The following is a 21,747-nucleotide window of genomic DNA, read 5'->3' on the forward strand; positions in this document are numbered from 1 at the left end:
TTGATCAATTATAAATGAAAATGTAAGGGGCTTGTACAGCAATTATGAGAAAAATCCAGCCACTAGTACAAATAGATTTAAAATAAGTGAACAGAAATAACAATAGGAAAATCAAAGTAAGCCGGAAATGGCATTATGCAACTTCCAAAGTGGTGAAATTTTTGGAGGTGTGAGGAAGTAATCAATTCTCTGTTATTCTTGAAATATGTGCAGAGATCCACTTTATATTGTGGTCTGTGTCCTCCTAGGAGCAAATACAAATTAAATTTCTACTTTGAACATTTGCCTTTTTTCACCACTGGAAGGTTCAATAAGCAGCAGTTAGCAAAAGCCCGATCAATTAAACAAAATTCTCAAAGCATGAACCAGAAGTAGAAAGAGAGGAACACAGTACTTAAACTAGTATTTTGTTTCCAGCTCTTCAAGAAGTTAAATTAACCCACAGAAGTTGGAAGTCTCTTGTTCAAGTCTCAGACACAGTCAGAAGCTATATAGACTAAGGCCAGCCACTGATGCCACACTGTTTTTTTCACTAGTCTAACTGCACTGAAGTCATGCCTTTGCCTCCTCCCCACCAGTTTTGGGCACCAAGTTCCCCTGGAAGAGTAGGGATGAGTCCATTTGCTTCTTTAAATGCAAGGATTGTAATTCTACCTCCCCTTTGGGTCACACAAAGGGAAGGGAAAATCCTTGCACCCACACATGCTGCTCACCCATAGAGAATACAGGGAAATAAAAAGAAGAAACATCAACTTACAAATCCAAAAGAAATGTTTAAACCTTGACAAAAGAAACTGATCCAAAGCATCCCACTGAATTTACTATCAGGAGAATATTTTTCTCAGCCACACAGTGAGTAGTTTCCCTCTGTCTACAAGAAGTCAATTTTAAATAAAAACAAAACAAAACAAAACATGAGTACAGGCTGAAAACTTCAGCTGATAGTATCAGCTCTTTGGGGTGGAGAGTTCCAACAAGATTTTATTTTGCTGTTTGTCTTAAAGTTTTTGATAATATTTCTATGTTGTGGGCATCTTATATTTCTAGTGGCTGAAAAGTACTGAAAGATACATTTTTAGAACTATCTGTGAAACCTATTATTTAATTGTGCATGTATGTCTGGTATTCATGGCATTATATTCTAGACATGGACTAGGGTGATAGTTTTGATAATTTTCATCTACTCTCTCTCTCTTTTTAAAGAAAACCAATCTTTAAGTAAGCACAGCAACTGAAGACAATAAAGATGTTATCTGCAGATTTTTTAAAACCTGATTCTGATCTGATTTTATATTGCTGTAATTCCACTAATGCCAGTGCAGTTACTCCTGATTCACACTAGCATAACTGAGATGAGAATCAGGGCTTTACAGGGATTTTGGGTGTTAAAATGTCAGGCTAAATACAGTAGTGTTATACTTATAAGAAGCACACAAGATCTTTTATAGGGGAGAAGGAAACACACCACATCTATTGAGAATACAGCAATTAGCATATGCTTTTCAAACACACACATACATATTATGCACACAGTCCCACCAGTTGATGTTTTTCGTTACCAGTCCAGAGTCTGGATCAATCTAGTGGCCAAATACATTGGTTGTAGAGGGCAGACGGGCTCTGTCGGTCATGATCTGATGCTCCTGGAGTAGTGGCAAGACAAACCCAAAGTCCCATGGCAGAGCACCATATTCTTATAGTTCTTTTTCTCTGTTGAAGTCTATGGATTTTGCTGTGTTTGTTTACGATTGGTTACTCCTTAATTGGTGTTATCTTTTGATGTTAACATTCCAAAACACCTTTGAGAGGGTCATCCTGTCCTAGATTTGATTTAATCAATTGTCTTTAGGAGTGGCAGCCTTCACCTCAGGGGTCATCAGGGTCTGCCCTTCCTCAGTCATGGATGCATCTTGATGGTTCTCTGGCGATGATAAGTCTTTATAAGTGTTTTCACTCCTCCTTTCTTGACCATCTGGTTAACTATAGCCTTCACACCCTATCTTTTCCTGATGCCAGGACCGGCTCTACTGTTTTTACCACCCCAAGCAGCATGCCGAATTGCCACCATGGAGGCAGGAGCAGTCCGTGCGCTGTTAGGGCAGCATGCACATTTCCGCGGCGGTGGCAATTTGGTGGCAGCTTCTGTCTTCAGCCAGAAGACGGAAGCTGTGCCGCTACGGACAGCTGAACATAGAAGCTGCCGCCGAATTGCTGCTGCCGCGGAAACGCGTGTGCCACCCTAATGACACACAGACTGCCCTCGCTGTCTGTGGCAGCAATTCGGCGCACTGCTTGGGGGCAAAAAAACACCTGCTTGGAATGCTGGTGCCTGGAGCCGGCCCTGCCTGATGCATGCATTTCTCATTCACACAAACAGCCTTCCTAAATCTTATAATCAAAACAATTTACATTGGGGCCCAAGCCTTCAATGTTTCTCTAATCTACTTAACATAGACAGAATATAGGATCCTGTATCTTACTAACTAAACCTTAAAACAAAGAATTAAAAGGGGCCTGATTTGTAATATGTATGGGAAGCAGAATCCCATAGTCCCAGAGGGTCATTCCTTCCTGTTATTCAAAAAGGCAGGATGAAATCAAATCAAACATTAATTCTCATAGTACAATTATAAATCCTGTTCCTATAGTAGAATATTCTCAATTCATTGTAAACACCTCTATCTGCACTCCCCTTAGGATGTATGGAGACAGGTAGAGAGTGACCAGTGAGTATGTTAAGTATAGAGTAGAACAGAGGAAGCTATCTCCTTGAATTTGGCTTCAGTTTCCCATGCAATTAAGCCTTTCTCTTTTTTTGGTAGAAATTATACATTGGAAATAGTCTTAACTGAGGTGTATATTTTTTGTGCAGCTGAACATTTCAGTTTAAACATTACCCGTTACAAAGTTTTAGATATGTTCAGATATGAATGGATAACATCTGAGATCACATCTATGAAGCATTCCTGCCAGAAACTAGCATCTATGAGAGTTGCTCCTTGCCTGTATTCTTTGTCTATGGAACCATGAACACTCTCTGACATCACACAATAATACAAATGTCCCAGGGATGAAAGTCTAATATATACTTGTGACTCTGTGTTAGCAGTGTGATTCTGGCCCTATCTAACATACAACTCTCACTACCACATTTTTGGTTTTACAATAAATTAGGAGAAATCAGAGATCACGCTGGTATTATGACTAAGTATTTTCTGTGAACATTGTATCATTCCTGGAAACAGGTCACAATGACGTACTGAGATATTTGGCTCACATTTATCACCATAATTTATGGTCTCTGAAAACATTCTTCTCCTCCAAACGGTGTGATGGGAAGGCCTGGGGAAGTGAAAATATATATATATAAGTTCCCACTGTGAGAGAAAAGTACATTAACCGTTAGCACTAGCTCAAAAGTCAATTTCTTGCTCAGTATGATGCCCTCACTATGTTCCTACTTGACTGTAATAAACATTAAGCCTTTTTAGTGTAGGGGGGTAATTGAACCTCTCCAACTTGCTTGTGTCCTGCACTGCTTTAATTTCCACCAGCCTCTATAACTGAAATAGGTTGAAGTAGAACCCTGGATATTATGGTTACAGTAAAAATTGTCTTTTCACATCCTCCTGCCAAGTCTATTTTTGACATTTTTGACATTTTCCAACAGATAAAAAGAGAAGACTAAATTTATGAGATGATAAATAACATCAGGTTGACCCCCAAATCATTGTGAACCCAATCCACACTGGATTCTGTACAGCTTGTTGAAGACTCAAACCATTATCATTTGCAAGATATTACTTAAAAAGTTAGAGAATGTGATTTGAAAAATGGTATTATTGAGTAATTAGGACAGAGTTAGTATGCACAAGGCTATCTTGTAGATATTAAGCCACAGTCTGCCGTGAGTGGGTGAGGAGGGATTGTACATGAGCAGAGAGATCCCCAGCAGCATTCTATCTGACTCAAACAGAATGTTTCTGTAAGCATATCTCTTTCTTGGGTGCAGAGTATTCTCCCACTCACCACACCATTTCAACTATGCTGGTTCATGTGGATGATGTGGGGCCACGACCTTGCTTAATGAGAAGTCTAGCACCAATATAATGGCAATAACTAAAAAAATCCTTGTGCTCTCCACAGGGATTATGACAGGTCCCTGCACAGATTCTTACGTGCCATCACTACCCTTGCTCACTTGTTTGATTCCTGGAGTAGGACTTGTGTTTCCCTTTAAGGATGGTCAGCTCTGGAGTTTTAAAATCCACCTCTTGTGTATTTAATTCACAGCTGGTATTCAGAGCATGCAAACTTGATTCATTAGCAATGCAATTCAGTAGGGTAAGGACAATGTCCATATACTGCGTGTCCATGGGAGGATGGTATGGCTTTGTGTTCCATGCTAGCTTTGCGGCTTTATGTCCCAAATATGGTAGTTTATCAACTCTACTTCACAGGTGCACACTGACATTATCTAATAGTCAAGCTGAAGATCCCCATGCTAAAACTGCTGACTTGTGGATTTTTTTGTTTGTAGGTTTCTACACCTCATGTCTGAATAGAGAGCTATCAATCATGGATCGTGTTCAATAAAACTGACAGCTGAGAGATGAGCAAAATACATACATCATTCCTAATCCCTTGGAAGCTTGTGAAATTACTGTCTATAATGAGAATGGGATAATTTGTGAAGGTATTTATTTTTATGACATTTTCTTTCCTTATTATGTGTTATGAAAATGAGTCATCCGAATGTTAATATCCACTGCACAGAACAAACAACGGTAGTTCTAGATCCCACTTTATTTATTGACACTATCTTTCAGTTTTATGCACTAGCCATTCTTCCAGCTCCCTGTAGGCTATTAAGGCTGTTAGAAGTAAGCTCTAAGAAGTCAGAATTAAGATGACTGCCTGAACATAGGAGAAATTATTTTATGTAGCCTATCAGCCCGGTAATATAATGGTTATCTCACCACACTGAGATGTGACCTCACTTGGTCAACTAGTGCATTGTATGTTCCAGCCATATTGTCTATCTAATTCAGATTGTTAGTGTCTTGGAGCATTGGTTATGTTCCCTTCTGCCTTGGAGTGAGCATACAGACTTTGCTCATGGAGGGCCCTATTCTGCCATCTTTATCTGTGCTGTGATATACTTAGGCTCAAATCACCCCTTGTTGCAGCAAAACCAGGAAGATAAAGCTCTGGGGATGAAAATCCCCAGAAGCAGCCTGATTTAGAGATCCCTCTGATTTATCTGTCAGAGGGGGCTGAACTCCCAACTGCAATATAGGATGTGAGGCCCACTCCCAAACCTGAAGGGTCTTCTATGAGCCCATCATGTGGAAACCCTCCGCCTCCACATCCATCCATTAGAGTTGTGTTTCCCCAGATTGCAGCTGCACCAGGGATGATTGGAAAAACTAATATGGCTTTTGGCTGTATCCTCCTTTCTGGGGATATCTCTATGGGGCTGGAGAAGGGACTGTGTGTATGTTTCCTAACACTGCTCTTTGACTGCCTACTCCTTCCATCAGGTTTCTCCCAGGCTAGATACTAGATCTATGGTGGAGTCTTCAGGGAATCTGGAGAAGTGGGCACAAGTCCATGTAGGTTATAGTCCCTACTACCTGGGAGACCTACAATGCGTTGAACTGGGAGTGATTATCTGAATTAATTAAATCAGTCAGACAACTTGCAGACTAAGGTACTACTCAGCATGAGTAAAGGTGTCAGAATTAAGTCTTAAACAAGAAGATACCTAAAAATACACTTACCACATTGAAAATAAAGTTCTCCAGGAGTATGTATTTCTGTAAGGGCAATTCCTATCCATCAGAGCATATGCACAATATGTGTATATGAAAGTGTGATACATAATGTAGATCTTGAGTTTCTCCTGAGGCAGAACAGAACCGTAAGCCACTGAGTTACCCCTCTGCCTTAGCAAGAGTGAGCACTGCTGGAGATTAGACTGTCTGTTTCACCAGCCAACTCTTTGAGACTCTGCTACCTGCAAGGCAAGGTTAACATTCAGTGAACCTAGTTCCTGAGTTTCCCAGAGTCTCTACAAAGAGTCTCTCTGTAGTGTTCAGTCTGTTCCACTGGCCACTCAGAAAAATTAAGTTCACTGTCTCCAAAGAGACAATATATACACCAGTCAGTTGGTTTAAATGAGGATTTACCTTTTATTCAATGTAACAGCAGTGAGAGGGTTTTTTTAATAAAACAAAAATAAGTTTATTAATAAATAACATAGATTTAAGTGATACCAAGCAAGAATAAAAGAGCTAGAAAAGGGTTACAATTTGAACAAAACTAACAGGTTTTCTAGTACCTTAAACTTAATTCTAGCAATCTATATCTTTGCCTAAAGAGTTTCTCACTTACAGCAAATTGTAAGCAGCTCCTTCTCTTCAGACCAAGAGGATTCACTGTTCACAGGCTCAGAGGGTGTCATTCTCCAGGCCTCTTAAGTGCCAGGTAACTAGAATGTCTTTTTGCTCCCCTTATATCTTCTGAAGTCCATTATCTCTGCTCAAGACCTAGGAAAACTTCCTGGGGGCTGCAGACTCTGTCCCACAGTGTGCTCACTAAGCTGCTTCCTCCACCATCTGTTAGCTTGGTTTGTTTGTTTACCTGATATGTAAATGTATTTTCAGTGATCTCTGACTGTAATCCAGACATGTAATTCCATATTTCCTTGTTTGGTGCAGGCTTGAGCTATTCACTGTCTCCAAAACAACTTTTAAAAACATATTTCCAGCATACACATACATAACTCTTTAAACCCAACTCATACATGCAAAATGATATACCTGACCAGTGTGTCACCAGTTTACATACACCATTTTACAAGATACTTTTTGGACACCTATTATGACAACAATGTTTTGCGGGCAGTGAGTGTCAGGCCTGATATGAGTTACAATATAGTTGACCCTCTGCCAGCAGGCATTGAGAGGCTTTTAAGGTCACATAGATACTCCTAAACAGGAAGGTAGTGTTAATTTCTAACGCTGGGCTAATTTCTCTTTGGCAAGAAATAAAGCATGAGTTGTGAGTGTCAGCATGAAAAATTATGATTGCAGCTGATGAATCTTAGACTGTGTCAGACAGTTTCTGTGCTGTGTGTTTGTCATAAGTAAATGATTCCATCAATCTCTGCATACTCAGGGGGAGGAGAATAGGATTTCTGTACACTCTTGAAATGCACATGGTCTGAGAAGCTATGCTAACCCCTTTAATGTTGGTTTCACAAATTGGGCAAAAAATTGAGAAACATTATCTTTGGCTAATTTAAGGTGGTCACATTTCATTAGGCATTATCCTCTTTATTTCTGGGGAATCGGAAAGTCAACCTGATGTAACTTTTTTCCTTGAAAAGAGAGAAAGATGAGATTGAATCAGTCCAACTCTGTCGTCTTCTGGATTTAGAAAAAAACAACCTAGTTTGTGAAATATAAGATTGGACGAATAGGTAACTAATGGAATAAATTAATAAATATGATAGAAGTAATTATTTGATGACCCTCATGTGAAAGTGTATATTTAAAACATTGGTTTTTTTTCTAATATTTTTGTTCATTTCTCTGCGAATATAACTTTAATCATAAAACTTCTAATGAAAGGAAAAAGTTTTCTCTGATGAACATGTGGAACTTTAGGAGGTCATCTAGTCCAACCCCCTGCTCAAAGCAGAACTAATCCCCAGACATTTATTTGCCCTAGATTCCTAAGGGGCCTCCTTAAGGGTTGAACTCACCATGCTGGGTTTAGCAGGCCAATGCTCAAACCACTGAGCTATTCCTTCCCCCTGATATGATGTAGTTTATGTTAGCATAATATTTTGGTCAAAATGTTAAGGGTAAATTTACAGAGCTGTATATCAGGATTCAATTACTCGTCTTTAATGAATGTTCTTGTGTAATGAAAGAGGGTTTCTCCTTGCCATCTCCTCCTCCCCCCACCACGTGCTTACCCTGGTGAGCTGTATGACAAAGGTTGCCAATCCCTGAGATATAGAATAGTTTTACCTTTGAGTTATGTTATTTAATTATATCCTTTGCAGACCAGTGGATTCAACATGTAACTTAAATAGCTAGTAGAGATGTTTAAAAGATTATCTGTTTATCCATTAACATTATAGGCAGTAGACCTGATTCTCCCTCTGTCCAAAAGAGAGTACTTCCACTGAAGTCAATATAGTTCAAAAGGTATAAAATTTTGGTGTGAGAGGAAAAATCAAATTCAATATATTATGCGGGTTAAAAAGCAGTAGTGCAAAATAGTTCAATAAACTGGATAATATTATAAAGTTTAAATTAAACAAAATTTATAATAAATCTAAATGAAAAGTTTCTCTGAAAGACACATGTAAACTAGTTTTTAGAATATACAGAATGTGTGGAAAGTGGGAGAAAGGGCAAAATGTGTTTTGTTTAAAAAAATTCATAATGAAATGTATGACTATGCTTTCTTATCACCAGGAATACCATCTATAAGCAAAACTCTATTTTTCTCATTAACATTCTAGTTAAAATGAGATTTGCCATGCTACCTAGGGTTGTGATCTTGTCAGATCTCATAAGCTAAGTAAGATTAGGTCAGGTCAAATCTTGGATGAAAGACCTCCAGGGAAACCTCAGGTGTTGTGGGAAGTGGCACTAGTGATTCATTAGATGTCACTTCCTCCTCTGAATCAGTATATGAACTGATGAACCAGGATGGCATTAGAGAGCAAAGTGTTAGTGTAAGGTGCTATCTCTTGGATGAAATGTAAAGCCAAGTTCCTGACTAGTTGTCATTAAAAATGCAATGATACTTTTCATAAAGGAGAGGTGTTAACTCTGATATCCTGGCCAAAATCCACTCAAATCACTTTCTCCAATAAGAGGGGAAAAAATAGGTAGACAGAATTAAATCCTACCTTTTTATCCTAAACTATGTAGCTCTCTTTCTTTCTGGCTGTGTTTCAGTGGTTAGACAACTGATCCATATATATAGTTAGTGAAGTGTTTTGGGATGAAAAGCTTTATATAAATGCAAATCTGTATTACTGACGTTGTAACCAAAGGGTCAAGAATTTTAATTTCATGACAAAGCCAAAGTTATATCTCCTCCTTTCTAAAAAATCAACACAGTACACTAATCTGTCATTGAAAATGTTGTTCCTAATGTGAGGAAGAATGAAATATAAAGCATTCACACTATCATTACGGAATGTAAATTTGATATACACTACGGTGGGCTCCAATAGACTTTATGTAAATACTGGCTGTTTTCTCTTTCTAATATTGGAATGTGAATTCTACACAATCTTGCCTTCATTGAGGCTTTCCTTAAAAGAGAATACCTCATACAGAAATCTAGTCACACAGCTTTGCCTGATCTCATGGGCCTTCTTTGCACTGGAGACATTCCCAAGGATCATGAACCAGTAACTTATGCACTCAACATGTTTAACAGCAACTTTTCTAGTGCTGGACAGAGACCCTCTTCTCCAAGGACAGATCTAAGGGAGGTGCAGGGGAGGAGCAATGCTTTTTTCCCCTGGAGGCCTTTAGATGTTTGAGTGATGCCTTTTCAAGCATATTGTATAACTCACAAAGGGAGTGTACAACATGAATTTTTAGATGGGGTTAGCGAGTGAACCTGCCCAGCACTCATGCCTGTCAGCACTCGGTGCCTGTCCTGCAGGGCTGGGCTTGTCTCCCTTACTCGTAATGAGTATGATCTTGCACTGTAATGGTCTGATACAAAGCGAACTGCAATCAGAGACAGACTCCATTGACTCCAGTGGGATTTAGAGCAGGTCACAAGTCATCCCATCATTTCCAATAGGTTACTGCCAGAGTAAGGGTAGTGCTTACCCTAAAATGTAGACTCAGCTTGTATTTTTGTCTACCTTTGGGATACCTAAACAGCCAAATCCAAAAATAGTGCTGGTTGCACTGTGACTCAGAAATATTTCTGAGCCATATTTTTTTCTCTAATTCTGGTCTATATCCACTCTCTACTGTCTCAGCTACTCTGGCCAGCAAGTAAGAAGGGGAGGAAAACAGGCACCTGACCCTCACCCAATCCCTGCCTACTCACTTACTGTAAGTACGTAGGCAAATAGACCTGCTTATTTTTACCTACTTGCAGGTAAGGCTGGTGTTTTCTCTCTCTTACCCCTTCATAAGGTGCCGTAGTCCAAATCATACTCTATCCAGCATCACTACAGTAATTCAACTAAATCCAGTCTTTTTTTTTATCATTCTGCACTGGACTTCATTTAACTACCAGCTATTTGCAACTTTTCATTAATTATTATACTTATATTTGTTTTCGTACATCACATGAAAGCCCTACAACTGCTAATTATAATCTGAAAAAGGTATGAGAAAAAAACAGATTATATATCTGAAATGGTTTGATTCCTATTGACCCAATGAGAGTCACAAATTACAATGTCTTTACCATCCCAGAATTATTATATAGGTGAATCACATTGAGGAAGAAATTTCCATTGTCTTGGGCCATCTGCATTTTAATGGATACATTATAAAAGAAAACACAAACACAGTAGGGAAGCTATTATATTGTTCTGTAGTGGATGTGGATATAATGAATTTAAATTTTTTTTAGTTCATTGTAGATAAATCCATGGTGCTGGATATGGGGTGGCAATATTGCACAAAAATAAGAGTTCCAAGATTACTGAAATATAACAGAAAAGAAATCACATTTTTGAAATGTCTTGTGAAATTTTTAGTTGCAGAAACTATACATGAACTAGATTTGTTTTATGATTGTAAATGGAGGTTTATTATTGAACAATAGAAGTGAATAGCAGGGCAAAGAGTATCATAATGAGGATAGAGGATCAGAAAATAACTGAGTTGTATGGAAAATAAAACCACAGTGCAATCTCAAACTGGAATATGATTCCTTTAGGTAATCAGGAACATTCAAAATGTATCAGTCCCAATTGGGAAGTTTAAATGAGCCAAGCTTACTTGGTTTGACATAATGTTTTTTATTAAGAAAATATTACAACAGTGGAAAAAGCTTTGCTGGTATCCCCTAACAATAAATATAATAGACATCAAAGGAATTCCAGTAATATTTCAGAAACTAAATAGTTTTGGGAGGTTTGTTCTGTTTTTATGTTTTGCAAAAAGCAGCTTTGGTAGGTTTTATCTGATTTAGGCAGTGTATTAATATTTATATCATTTTTCTCAAAACAATCCTAGAAATATTTCATACTGTTCTTTTTTCAGCATAAATACCCCCATTTCTCAGGGTCACCATTTGATCTGAACGGGACTAGCTTTCAGCAGTCGGGGTGTTACACTCAAGATATATATACTGATTTGTTTCCAGCTATTAATAAGAGGTATTTAAACCTATATGTATAGTACTTATGCTGATATGTAGCTGGGGACAAGAAGTGCTCAAAACTAAACAGATTCCTCACTTCATACAGAAAAGAAAAAAATAAGTCCTTTTCTCTGCCCCAAATTACTCTTTAAAATAATAGAGCTCTACCAGAACTTGCTTTTCATAATACTTGCAAGGATAAATCTTGAAATTTGTAGTCAATTTCTGCTTTGAAAGTTGTCCTCTTCTCTCATGAAGAATGCACACTTCAATCCTCTTACACCTTTTTCTTTTCTTTTCCTTTCTTTTCTTTTCTTTTACTGCCCTTGCATCCCATTCTTATACTCAGAACTCAGGGTTCAGACCCAAAGGTGTGCCAGTGGATACATTCTTTAATCACTGTTGGATCAAGTGCCTGAGAAGAATTTAATTTTCTCATAGTGAATGTCCACAAAAATAAGTCATATAAAATATAAATATTAATAATAAAAGTAATGCTTGCATCATGGTTCAATGAGATGTAGAAGTATTGTTCTTGCCAGGCCACAGAATGAACAGAAATCTCATTCACATCCCAAAGAGCTGCCCTTGCCTCTGAAGATCCAATGTCTTTATTCTGTGTACTATAAGCTCACCATCTCTTCCCATGATTGGCCCTTGCCATGCTCTTGATTGTTTCATGTCTGTTAGCTTTAGAAATAGTCTGCACTAGAACTGACCAAAAGATTAGTGTCAACACTTTTTTTTAAAGAAAAATGTCATTTAAAAAAATTGGAAAATTCCAGTTTTGGTTGAAATGTTCTCGTTTTTTGTTTGTTTGTTTGTTTTTTTAATAGAAAAAACCAAATACCATTTTCTCTTTTTTGGAGGAAAAAAAAGTATTTTTTTAACTCTTAGTGAAACCCAACTTTTTTTATTTAAAACACCTTTTTCAAAATGGGGTGGGGTGAATCAATGTTCATATTTTAAAAAAAAAAATTGAAAAAAACCACATTTTTTATTTCCTGCAAAACATTTTTAAAATTTCCTACAGAAAAAAAATCTGTATATTTCAACTGGTGGTAACCTGTGTTGAAGTGGGCACCACAGTGCTTGGGGGGAGTGTGGGGTACTTTTTGGCTGAGCTCCAATCTTCTTGCTCCTTCATACAGTACAACTGCCCAGGTACCTTTGCACACCTGGCTTTCCATGCTATCAGAGAGAGCTGGATTCGGCCTAGCTGGTCAGAAATGTGAAGTGGGTTTCAGCATGTCCCAGAAATGTTTAATTTCCTACAGATGCATGGAGGAAAAAAGATTTATTAATTAGCCAGATTTACCACCTACGCAGGATATTACAAGAAGTTAGAGGCTTCAAATCTGTATTTGAAATGCAGACACACTTACAAAAGTAAAACAACCACTCCAACTCACATTTCTCTAACAAAGGCAAAGCAAAAATTAACGAAGAGACAAGAAGAAACTCCCATAAATATTATTAGCAGTGATCACTTTGAACAGGCTGATCACTTTAAAATGTAAGGCAAATATTGCTGAGCCTTCATATTTACTCGTAGCAATAAGACTATAAACTTTACTGTTTCAAATCATTTGAACAAACAACATTACCATTTCAGTCCTAATTAACAACGAGGGTTTTTTCCAGGTTAATTCATAATATAAAAAAGAAACAAACAGAAGTCCTTTCTTTCTTTATGATACATTTTGCAGCAGAACTATGGTATATTCAAGAGAAGCATCTGGTTATGGTTACAGCTCAATCATTTTGACATCAGTCACAAGAGAAATCTTAGAAGCCATTTTAAGACATCAACTGAGAAACCTTCTAGTACAGCTCGATCAACAGCCAGCATGTGCTTTCAAAATGGAGATCATATTTTAAATCAGTGGTTTTCAATCTATGGTCCACGAACACCTGAGGGTCCACAGAGTATGTCAAAGAGAGTCCACTAAAAGTTGTTGCTAACATAGAACAGTGGTTTTCAACCTGTGGTCCACCAAAACCACTGCTTTAAACATACTGACATTCTTTGAAGAGACCATTACCATGGCAAACATTTAAAATTATATGAAAAAGAGTTATGAGTTTGAGGTTTTTTGGGAGGGGAGGAGTTCATGGCTTTTTAAAAAGCATTTAGGAGCGTTTCAAGGTGAATGTTAAGGAAGTAGAATCATGAAATGGAAGGAAAATGTAATTTGTTGAATTGAAAAGTACTTAAAGAGTACAAAACAAAGAGAAACAACAAATGGGAACTTTAAACTGAAAACAGCTTTTAATCTGATATGAGAGGGACCAACGGGCAGGAGAGGAGAAATAGCGAGTGAAAGAGAAATCCTAAACTGGTTACTTTGCAGTGTATTAACATCTATCCAAGCCATAACATCTATCAAACTAGATGAGAGGGTTTTGATTTCCTTTCAAGAATTCTCTTTAAAAGGGAACCTTCAAATAACCCAATCTTCACATATTCAAACCACTTTATTTTGTGTCCCTATAATGACCAGTGCAGTATTGGAATGGGGAGAGGTGACAGGGGAAGCAATGGACATCATCAGCCAGAATGACTCAGTGAGCTCTGGGTGAGATAATTAATTCAGTGTTTACCTTTGTTTGTGCTGCTCTCTGGGTTAGTGCTCCGGCCATCCAAAAGGAGAGTGAATACATCACACATCTTGGTGGACTTGTGCAAAGGAACTCTTTGAAAGGGGTTTTTCTCTCTATGTTAGGCCAAATTGGACATCATACTTCAGGCCTGACATAGTGACACAAGAAATGCCTGCGGAGGAGAAATAGCATGAGGCATCAGTGATCCCCCATGAAGGAGGTAAAAAATAATGAGTTAAAAGCTGCTGCATAATGGAAACATGAAGCTAAAGCTTTGTCATGTCAGTGCCTAGTTCCATTGGCCTACTGCTGTCAGAATGAGGCTGTTCAGGCCAGAATTACCTACTACTAATAAGTTGGATGCATGGGGCTGTTGTTGGGACTGCAGTGATGCTTCTCAAAAGCCATTTAGCCTCACGATAAAAAGAAGCAACTCCCTCTTCTCACACAATACCCTTAGCCAAATATGTGATGGAAAAATTCTTCTTGACTTCTTTGGTAATCTGTTTCCATCCTAAAATATGAAATGTGATTACCCTCATCTTAACACATATCACTCCAAATATTGGCACTGAGCCACAAAAAAGCTCTTAAGCACACGCTTAGTAGCTTTAGGCATCATTTTGCTAAAATTGCACTGACTTCTATGGGCTTTGTACACCTGAAATTAAGCACACGCTTAACTACTGATCTGAATAGGAATCCTCTTCTGAATTAGGGCCATAATTGGTCGAAAAGTTATCCAATATACTGCAGTGGCAAGTTGTTGACTCATTTGTTTTCTGATGCTCTTGTTCAATTTTTTACTCTCTTTTATATTTCCTCTCTCTGCTACCCAGCTTTTTAAACAAAACCATAAATTTAAAGGAAATTAACAGTAAAGAGTGCTAAGGTAAACATTTCCTTTTTACACAATCAGAAAGAATTATAAGACAAAATATCCCATGAAAACAAAGCCTTTTAAAAGCATCAATATATTTCAAGAAAGAAATAGAGATGCTATTAACACAAAGCTAAGAGAGAAAAAGAGTTGTCTGAGAAAAGGAAGACAGGAAAGAGAAATAGAGAAGACATAATAGTGGAGTTAGAACTATTTTTTGAAATTATGTATCTTCTTGTAATATGTTTGTAAACTAGCCATTTAGCTTTATTTTGACTATATAAGACTAAATGTTTTGTGCAGAAGATGAAAATATGTTGATTAAACATGTTCACATTCTCAGTCTCATGTATCTTGTACGCTGTTATGACACCCTGTGATGTAGGATTGCCAGAATGCTGAGATAATAGATGGACCTTGAGACAGTTTCCCAGTGGTTCTGGTATATGATTATGATGCAGTCTAGCAATCACAGAAATTGTCTTTGAAAGTCGTATACAACTCACCATTCAGTAAGCTGTTCATAGAAGTCAGGAGATTTGTATGTTACAGTAAGGCATATATTATAAAGAGTTATTTATAATATATGCTTGCAGATGAGTCTTATTTTGCTAACTCCTCCATGTGGATTATAACCCATGAAGACAAGAAAGAAAAGTTATATTTTGCTGTTCTATAAGTCATTATGCCCTTGACATACAGCACATTTTCCTGTTGGCAGTAGATACTGTCAGTATGGCAACCCATCCCACATGAAGACACTGTCAATTGTATGGTTTTATTACAGCGAGTGCATAATTAGTAGTTTTACATCTACTTTTACACTATTTTGACAATTCAGAAGTTTAACGGGAGAAGGATGTCAAGGAACTACTCGTGATCAACCTTTTTTCTACAGTCAGAAGGCAGACTTGAGAATTAAGTGGTATATAATTCATACCTTTTCTGAGATCCTTTTGAATAGAACTAGGATTAAGCTAACAGTTCAGTTATGGATTTTCAGGAGACACCTAAATGCATACTTAAGCTTGTAGTGTAAATTGATTTATGCTAAATGGATTAGAAAGAGTCTGCGTATCTCTGAACTTTTGCTTCTTGTGGGTATCCGCATTCTTCCTGCAACATTTATTCTCATGTTGAGTACTTCAGATTCCTCGAAATGTCACTTTCATCTAACGCCTTTTGTATCATAGCATCTAATGCTTATCTGAACCAAATAAAGAATTGGAAGCAGAGAAAACAGCATATAATAGAAATTGCTTTGAATTAGAGAAGTCACATGTTTCTCTGTGATTCTGTGCCTATGTATGAACAATGCGTCAGGGCTCTTCTGTTGACACACCATGTGACTGGGAATTAAAAGCTTGTATAAAGATGCTGAGTAACTTTCCTGACATGGTGGCAACTTGTTACTTCCACCAGGACATGAGGGGTCCTATCCAACTTCCATTGAAATCCATGGAAAAACTCCCAGATCAGGCCCTAATATTGGGTATAAGTGAACTAAGGGCTAAGGGCAAGAGACAGGGATGCCCTTCAGGAAAACCTAAGAAAAGCCAGGCTTAGTGAGAAACTATAGATTGAAGTTTGTGTTCTTTTATTATTCATGTCATAAAGCCAAATTCCAAAAAAAAGATACCTGACTTTATATAACATAATAGCCTTTATGTACAGGTAACATTACTGGTACTTGGATACACAGATTTTCACTTGCTTTGAATTGTCAATATTTTTCTAGCCATTATTGCAGTAAATGCCATCTGCTGTTGTACATTGAGAGTGGCACTATAGCACAGGAAATGCTAGTTTGTTCCTCCTCTAGTCTTGTAGCTGTAAGTGACACCTTCCAGACTATACTGCTGGGACTTAATTACAGCTTTGGTAAATTGTCAGTCATCGTAGCAGACAGAAATAGGATACTAATATTTCAACAGACCAATCCTAAAGTATTAAAAGTGTAGCTATCTGCATGGGACACTGTTTTCCACTTTGTACTGTATCCACGCCACTTTATTTTGTATCTGAGATAGGCTTCATCATGGCATAGTGTTCAGGGGAGGAAGGAACTCAAAAAATTAAATAACATGTTGCAATCTGAAATATACTTTCTGTTAAGTTTCCTCAGTTTTATTTTCTATCAACACGGGGAAATCACCAGTTAAATGGACAATCACCTCCACCCAACTTCAACTCAAATGTATTCATTAAAGATATCCTTTCATGTATATCATATAACCAACCGTAATCCAGTTTCACACAGCTGGAATTCTGACCTCAACTAGAGGAAAATAAGATATCAAGTGACATGTCTAGATTGCTTACCTACCTTTCTAGAGATAGGGAAGGTAACTAATGTAGGAGTGGAGCTAGGGACTCAGGCTTGACAGCCCTCATGAAAAGAAGTAGCTGGTGGATCTGAGCAGTTTTGCCAGCTTCCCTTTGCAGAGGTAGATTAAGTTATATTCAATAAGGAGAATAATTTTTTTTTCTTTTTAGCATTTAACATAATATTTGATAACTTTGGGAAGTTATGAAAAAGCATATGTGTGTGAAGTTTGTAGTGACTGTAGGTTTTTTTTCAGATTCAGAAATGCAAAAACTATGAGCCTCTCAGGAGCTTAAACTTTCAATAATGTCTCATTTTTAATTGTTCCATTTGTCAAACCTAATCTTTGACCCAAGATATGGAAAATTGAATTGTTCTCTGAAGAATTTTTCTATTTAGTGCTAGTCTCAATATAGCCATAAGCTATGGATCTGCTAAGATACCTCCATAATAGAGGACTGAATCCTAAGACCGTTCCTTCATCAGTTTAGCTCTTACTCAGACAAATCTGCATTGGCCTCAAGGGGACCTGCAGGTGCGCAACACCTCTAAAAATCAGGTGTGTTTTTTTTGAAGTCTAAATATGGGTAAAAAGGCATAACCTTACCATCAAGTTTGAAATTTTGGCCCCTATTTTAGAATGACTTTATTAATCCAAAAATAATCTGGCTCCTACCATGGCTCCCTTTGCATTATCCAGGCATACTATGGGATGGTATAGTGACCACATTCCCTCTGTACATCTCACAATTCCAGCAGGGAGTGTGCCTTCCAAAGAAAATGAAATAAACTTAAGAACATGAAACAAACATATTTAGCTTCTGTAAAACAATGTTGGTTAAAGGGACAAGGGACCTATACACCTTTCCTGTGAGACAGGGAAGGAATATTGAGCATGGGAGCATACGGGGAAATAATGAGGTCATTTTTGCTGCGACAATGCACAATTAACATATCTTATTCAGACTTTTTTCCATATTTATAAAATGAAAAATATTTTAACCATCCATAATGAGGCAAAAGGAAGAGATGAAAACTATTTCACTTAGCTCACTGTCATAAAGGCTGCCAATAACATAACTGAACTAAATTGGTCCACTTCACATTAAATTCTTATTATTACAGATTTTTAATAGCAGAAATCCAATCCAGACTTCAGTTCCACACACACAGTTCTTTATACTTTGAAATACAGTATTCCAAAAATTACAAATTATAAAACACTTCTACCAAATGTTCTGTTTCAAGTTGTCTGCTTCCTCATAGAATAGCCTGGAGTGGTCTGATTTTAAGCACCCCATCTGGAACAAATTCCTAGGAGCATAACTCTGGAATCCAATTTTAGTTTGGGTCTCCAGATGGTCCAGCTATATAGAGTTTCACTAGTCAAGTCACAAATAGAATTATTTATGCAAAAATAATAATTATCAACAATAACTGCATGTATTTAGCAAGAAGAATCCACTGACAGAAGAAAGATGTCCTCCATATCCTAGAGAGACCTGATCCTGAAATGTGCGCTTCAGTGACTTTCCCCAACGTGTAAGTCTATAAGAATCAGGATCTAGATCTTGTCAATGTAGTGTTTAATGAATTTAATTAACTAACCTTCCAAAGCTCCTCTATCCTTAAGGGTTTTGCTATTATTGCTTAGAGCACTAACAGTGTATATAGGGCTATACAAAATCTAGAGTTTTGGATTGCTAATTATTTGGGAGCGTTTTAGTATAAAGGTGGTTCTCGTGATGGTTAGTGTGTAATACTAGAGTTAGGCTGAGAACTACAGTCAGAAGTGATGTAAAAGGGGGTATACCGTAAGCTACACATTGGTAGATCAGTGTAACTCAAGGGCAAAATGGAATAAGGTTATCAAAGGTCAAAAGTTGGTGATCCTTTAAAGCATGGTATGTGACTACATCTTTCCGGTTCAAACACCACCCACTTTTTCAGCCTAATCTCAACTGGCCATAACACTTGTATCCTTAATTGAGCTATTATTTAACATAGTTTTAAATGAGGTATTTCTATATTATACACCATACTCCCTTCTTCATATGGACTTAATCTTGAACTGCAAGTTCTTTCCTTCACTAATACCATGTAGCCATTCACTTAATAACCTTCACAACATCTAGTGCAAATAGCGAGTTCGATGTAACCCACTCATGCTAATTCTATGAACCTGTCTGTGATGAAGCAGAGAAATCACCCACCAACATGGAAGAGGTTAAAGAGAGATTTTGGGCCTAGTTAGCCCCATCCCTTATACCTGCAGACAATGCTAGGCCTGGAGGAGAGAAAAGGGGAGAACCTGGGTCAGTTTGTGGCTGACTGGCAAAGAGGTAGATGCTAGCTGTCTTGCTACCTGAGGGGAAAGATCACCACCATGCCATCCAAGGCAGCCACCAGGGAACAAGTACTGTCTCCATGGCCAGAGGAGACTGAGGACGAGGCCTAGGCAGAACTGCAGAGACCTTGTGGGGTTCTGAACCCCTCAAACGTATCAATGCCCTGCCTGGAGGAACCTGGGACCAGAACAATATGCTATCTAGGACCTATGAAGGGGCACTACTAGAGAAAAGTTGCTGCTACTACTTGGACTTTAGGGGAAACACCCCAAACTGAAGGGAGAGCAGTAGGAAATAGCCCAAGGCAATGGATGTAGACTCCCTTCTGGGAGCTCCCCTACTCAAGGGTTGATTTACACCGGGCCATGGACTGGGACTTGGTGGAATGGGAGGGCCTGGGTCTCCTACCTCTCTCAAGCTTTAAAGACTGGGGCACCTTGACCAAGCAGGGTGCTGGATATAAAATGCTTCAACCACTAGGCTGCCTGGTCCTCCAAGCCCCCATTACATATCTTTGAAATGCAAGACTCTTTTATTTAACATCTCACCTCCCCACCCAGGGCTGACTCTAGGCACCAGTGTTCCAAGCATGTGCTTGGGGCGGCACTTCTCAAGGGATGACATTCTGGCCCTTTGGGGACAGCTCTTTTCAAGAGGTGGCAATCCGGGGTTTTTTTGTTTTTTTTTGCTTGTGACAGCAAAAAACCTGGAGTTGGCCCTGTCCCAACCTCTCACCCTATCCACATTTCTGTCTGAATTTATCTACTGAAATGGGAACTTTCTCTGATATCACCTCATAAAATACTTTAAAAGATATAGAGGTTGATCCAAGCAAAGTGTAACCTGCAGTAGGACCCTTCAAATATTACTTGAAGCTCCAAGGAATATAATTATTCCATGGTTGTTTTTAATTCAGGCTGTAATCAATGTTAAATGTTATGGCACCATCCCTCAGGCTTCCGGTGCCCACATGTCACCTTTTTTGGGTGGAGATATATGTCTCTCGCTTTCTTGACTTGAGTATTTCCAGGCAGTACTGTCCCCTGCCTACACTGTGAATTCCCCAGAAATGTCAGACTGCCTAGGCAGGCCTGCTTTGCCTTCTGCTCAGATGCTATAAACAGCATAATTTTCCACTGATATAAGTTGTCATATATCTCTTGTTAAGCAAGTACATTTCTTTTTAAGCTAAAAGCATTACATAGAAAAAAGTAACAAAATAAAAGAACCTGCATGAACACTAACAAGTTTGCCAGAGATCATTCCAATTCCAACAAGGCCTCTGATCAGTGAACAGACCTTGAAACCCCACCAAAGGTGTTTTCCTGTGGTCACAAGTTCTTAACAGCTGTTAGCTCAGAACAAGCAAACCTGTGAGTCACTCCTTTATTCAGTTCTGGATCTTTGATCTGTAGAAACCGTGAACCAATAATCACTCAGACAATGGGTTTCTTCTTAAGACACAGCATCAGAAAGATAGTCCAGAGGTGACGTATTTCCAGAGCATTCCCCTTCTCCTAAGTATTTCTTAGGAAAACAACTCAATTCAAAGTTCAGTCTTGTCTGGCCAATTTTTTTAAAAGAATCCTTTGAAACTCATAACTCTTTAAAGGGTTTACATAAGTCCTGTCTCCTCCTTAAAGAAGTTCCCTATATTCCCACAATAATAGATAAACATTTGCATTGTAATACAATGAACAACTAATAAACTTATACTTCATTCAGTAGTGTTTAAATTAATTCACAATAGTTTTTCAAGATGTTGCAGGAAATTGCTATATCTGCTCCACTTATAGCCATTGTCTCTTTCTCTTTTGTAATGAAATTCATTATCTTGGGGAAAGAAATCACCCCATTTCCAAATTAACTTTCAATACCCTTTTAGCACCAGAGCAAAGGTATCCTGTAGTGCTCAATAATAAATTGTCTGCTCAAAAGACCTTTCAATACAGGAGTGCAGTAATGTCTTCCTGGACCAACTCCTGTGCTACTATTAACCCATCCAAATGTCATTTGGGTCTAGGTAATGGAAAAGACATCTAATGAATATAAGCTTCTATTTCAGCTTGTGACAACAGCTAAAATCAGTGTGTAAAGTTTAAGGTAATGTTCTGAAACTGTTGGCAATTTCAGTAGGAGGGATTTCTCCTTTCCTATCCATTATCTTGTCAACCTTGGTTTATTATTCAATTGATTGGGCTTAAACATTTGTAGTA

The sequence above is a fragment of the Chelonoidis abingdonii genome, chromosome 8 (assembly GCF_003597395.2).
Source record: "Chelonoidis abingdonii isolate Lonesome George chromosome 8, CheloAbing_2.0, whole genome shotgun sequence".
NCBI lineage: Eukaryota > Metazoa > Chordata > Testudines > Testudinidae > Chelonoidis > Chelonoidis abingdonii.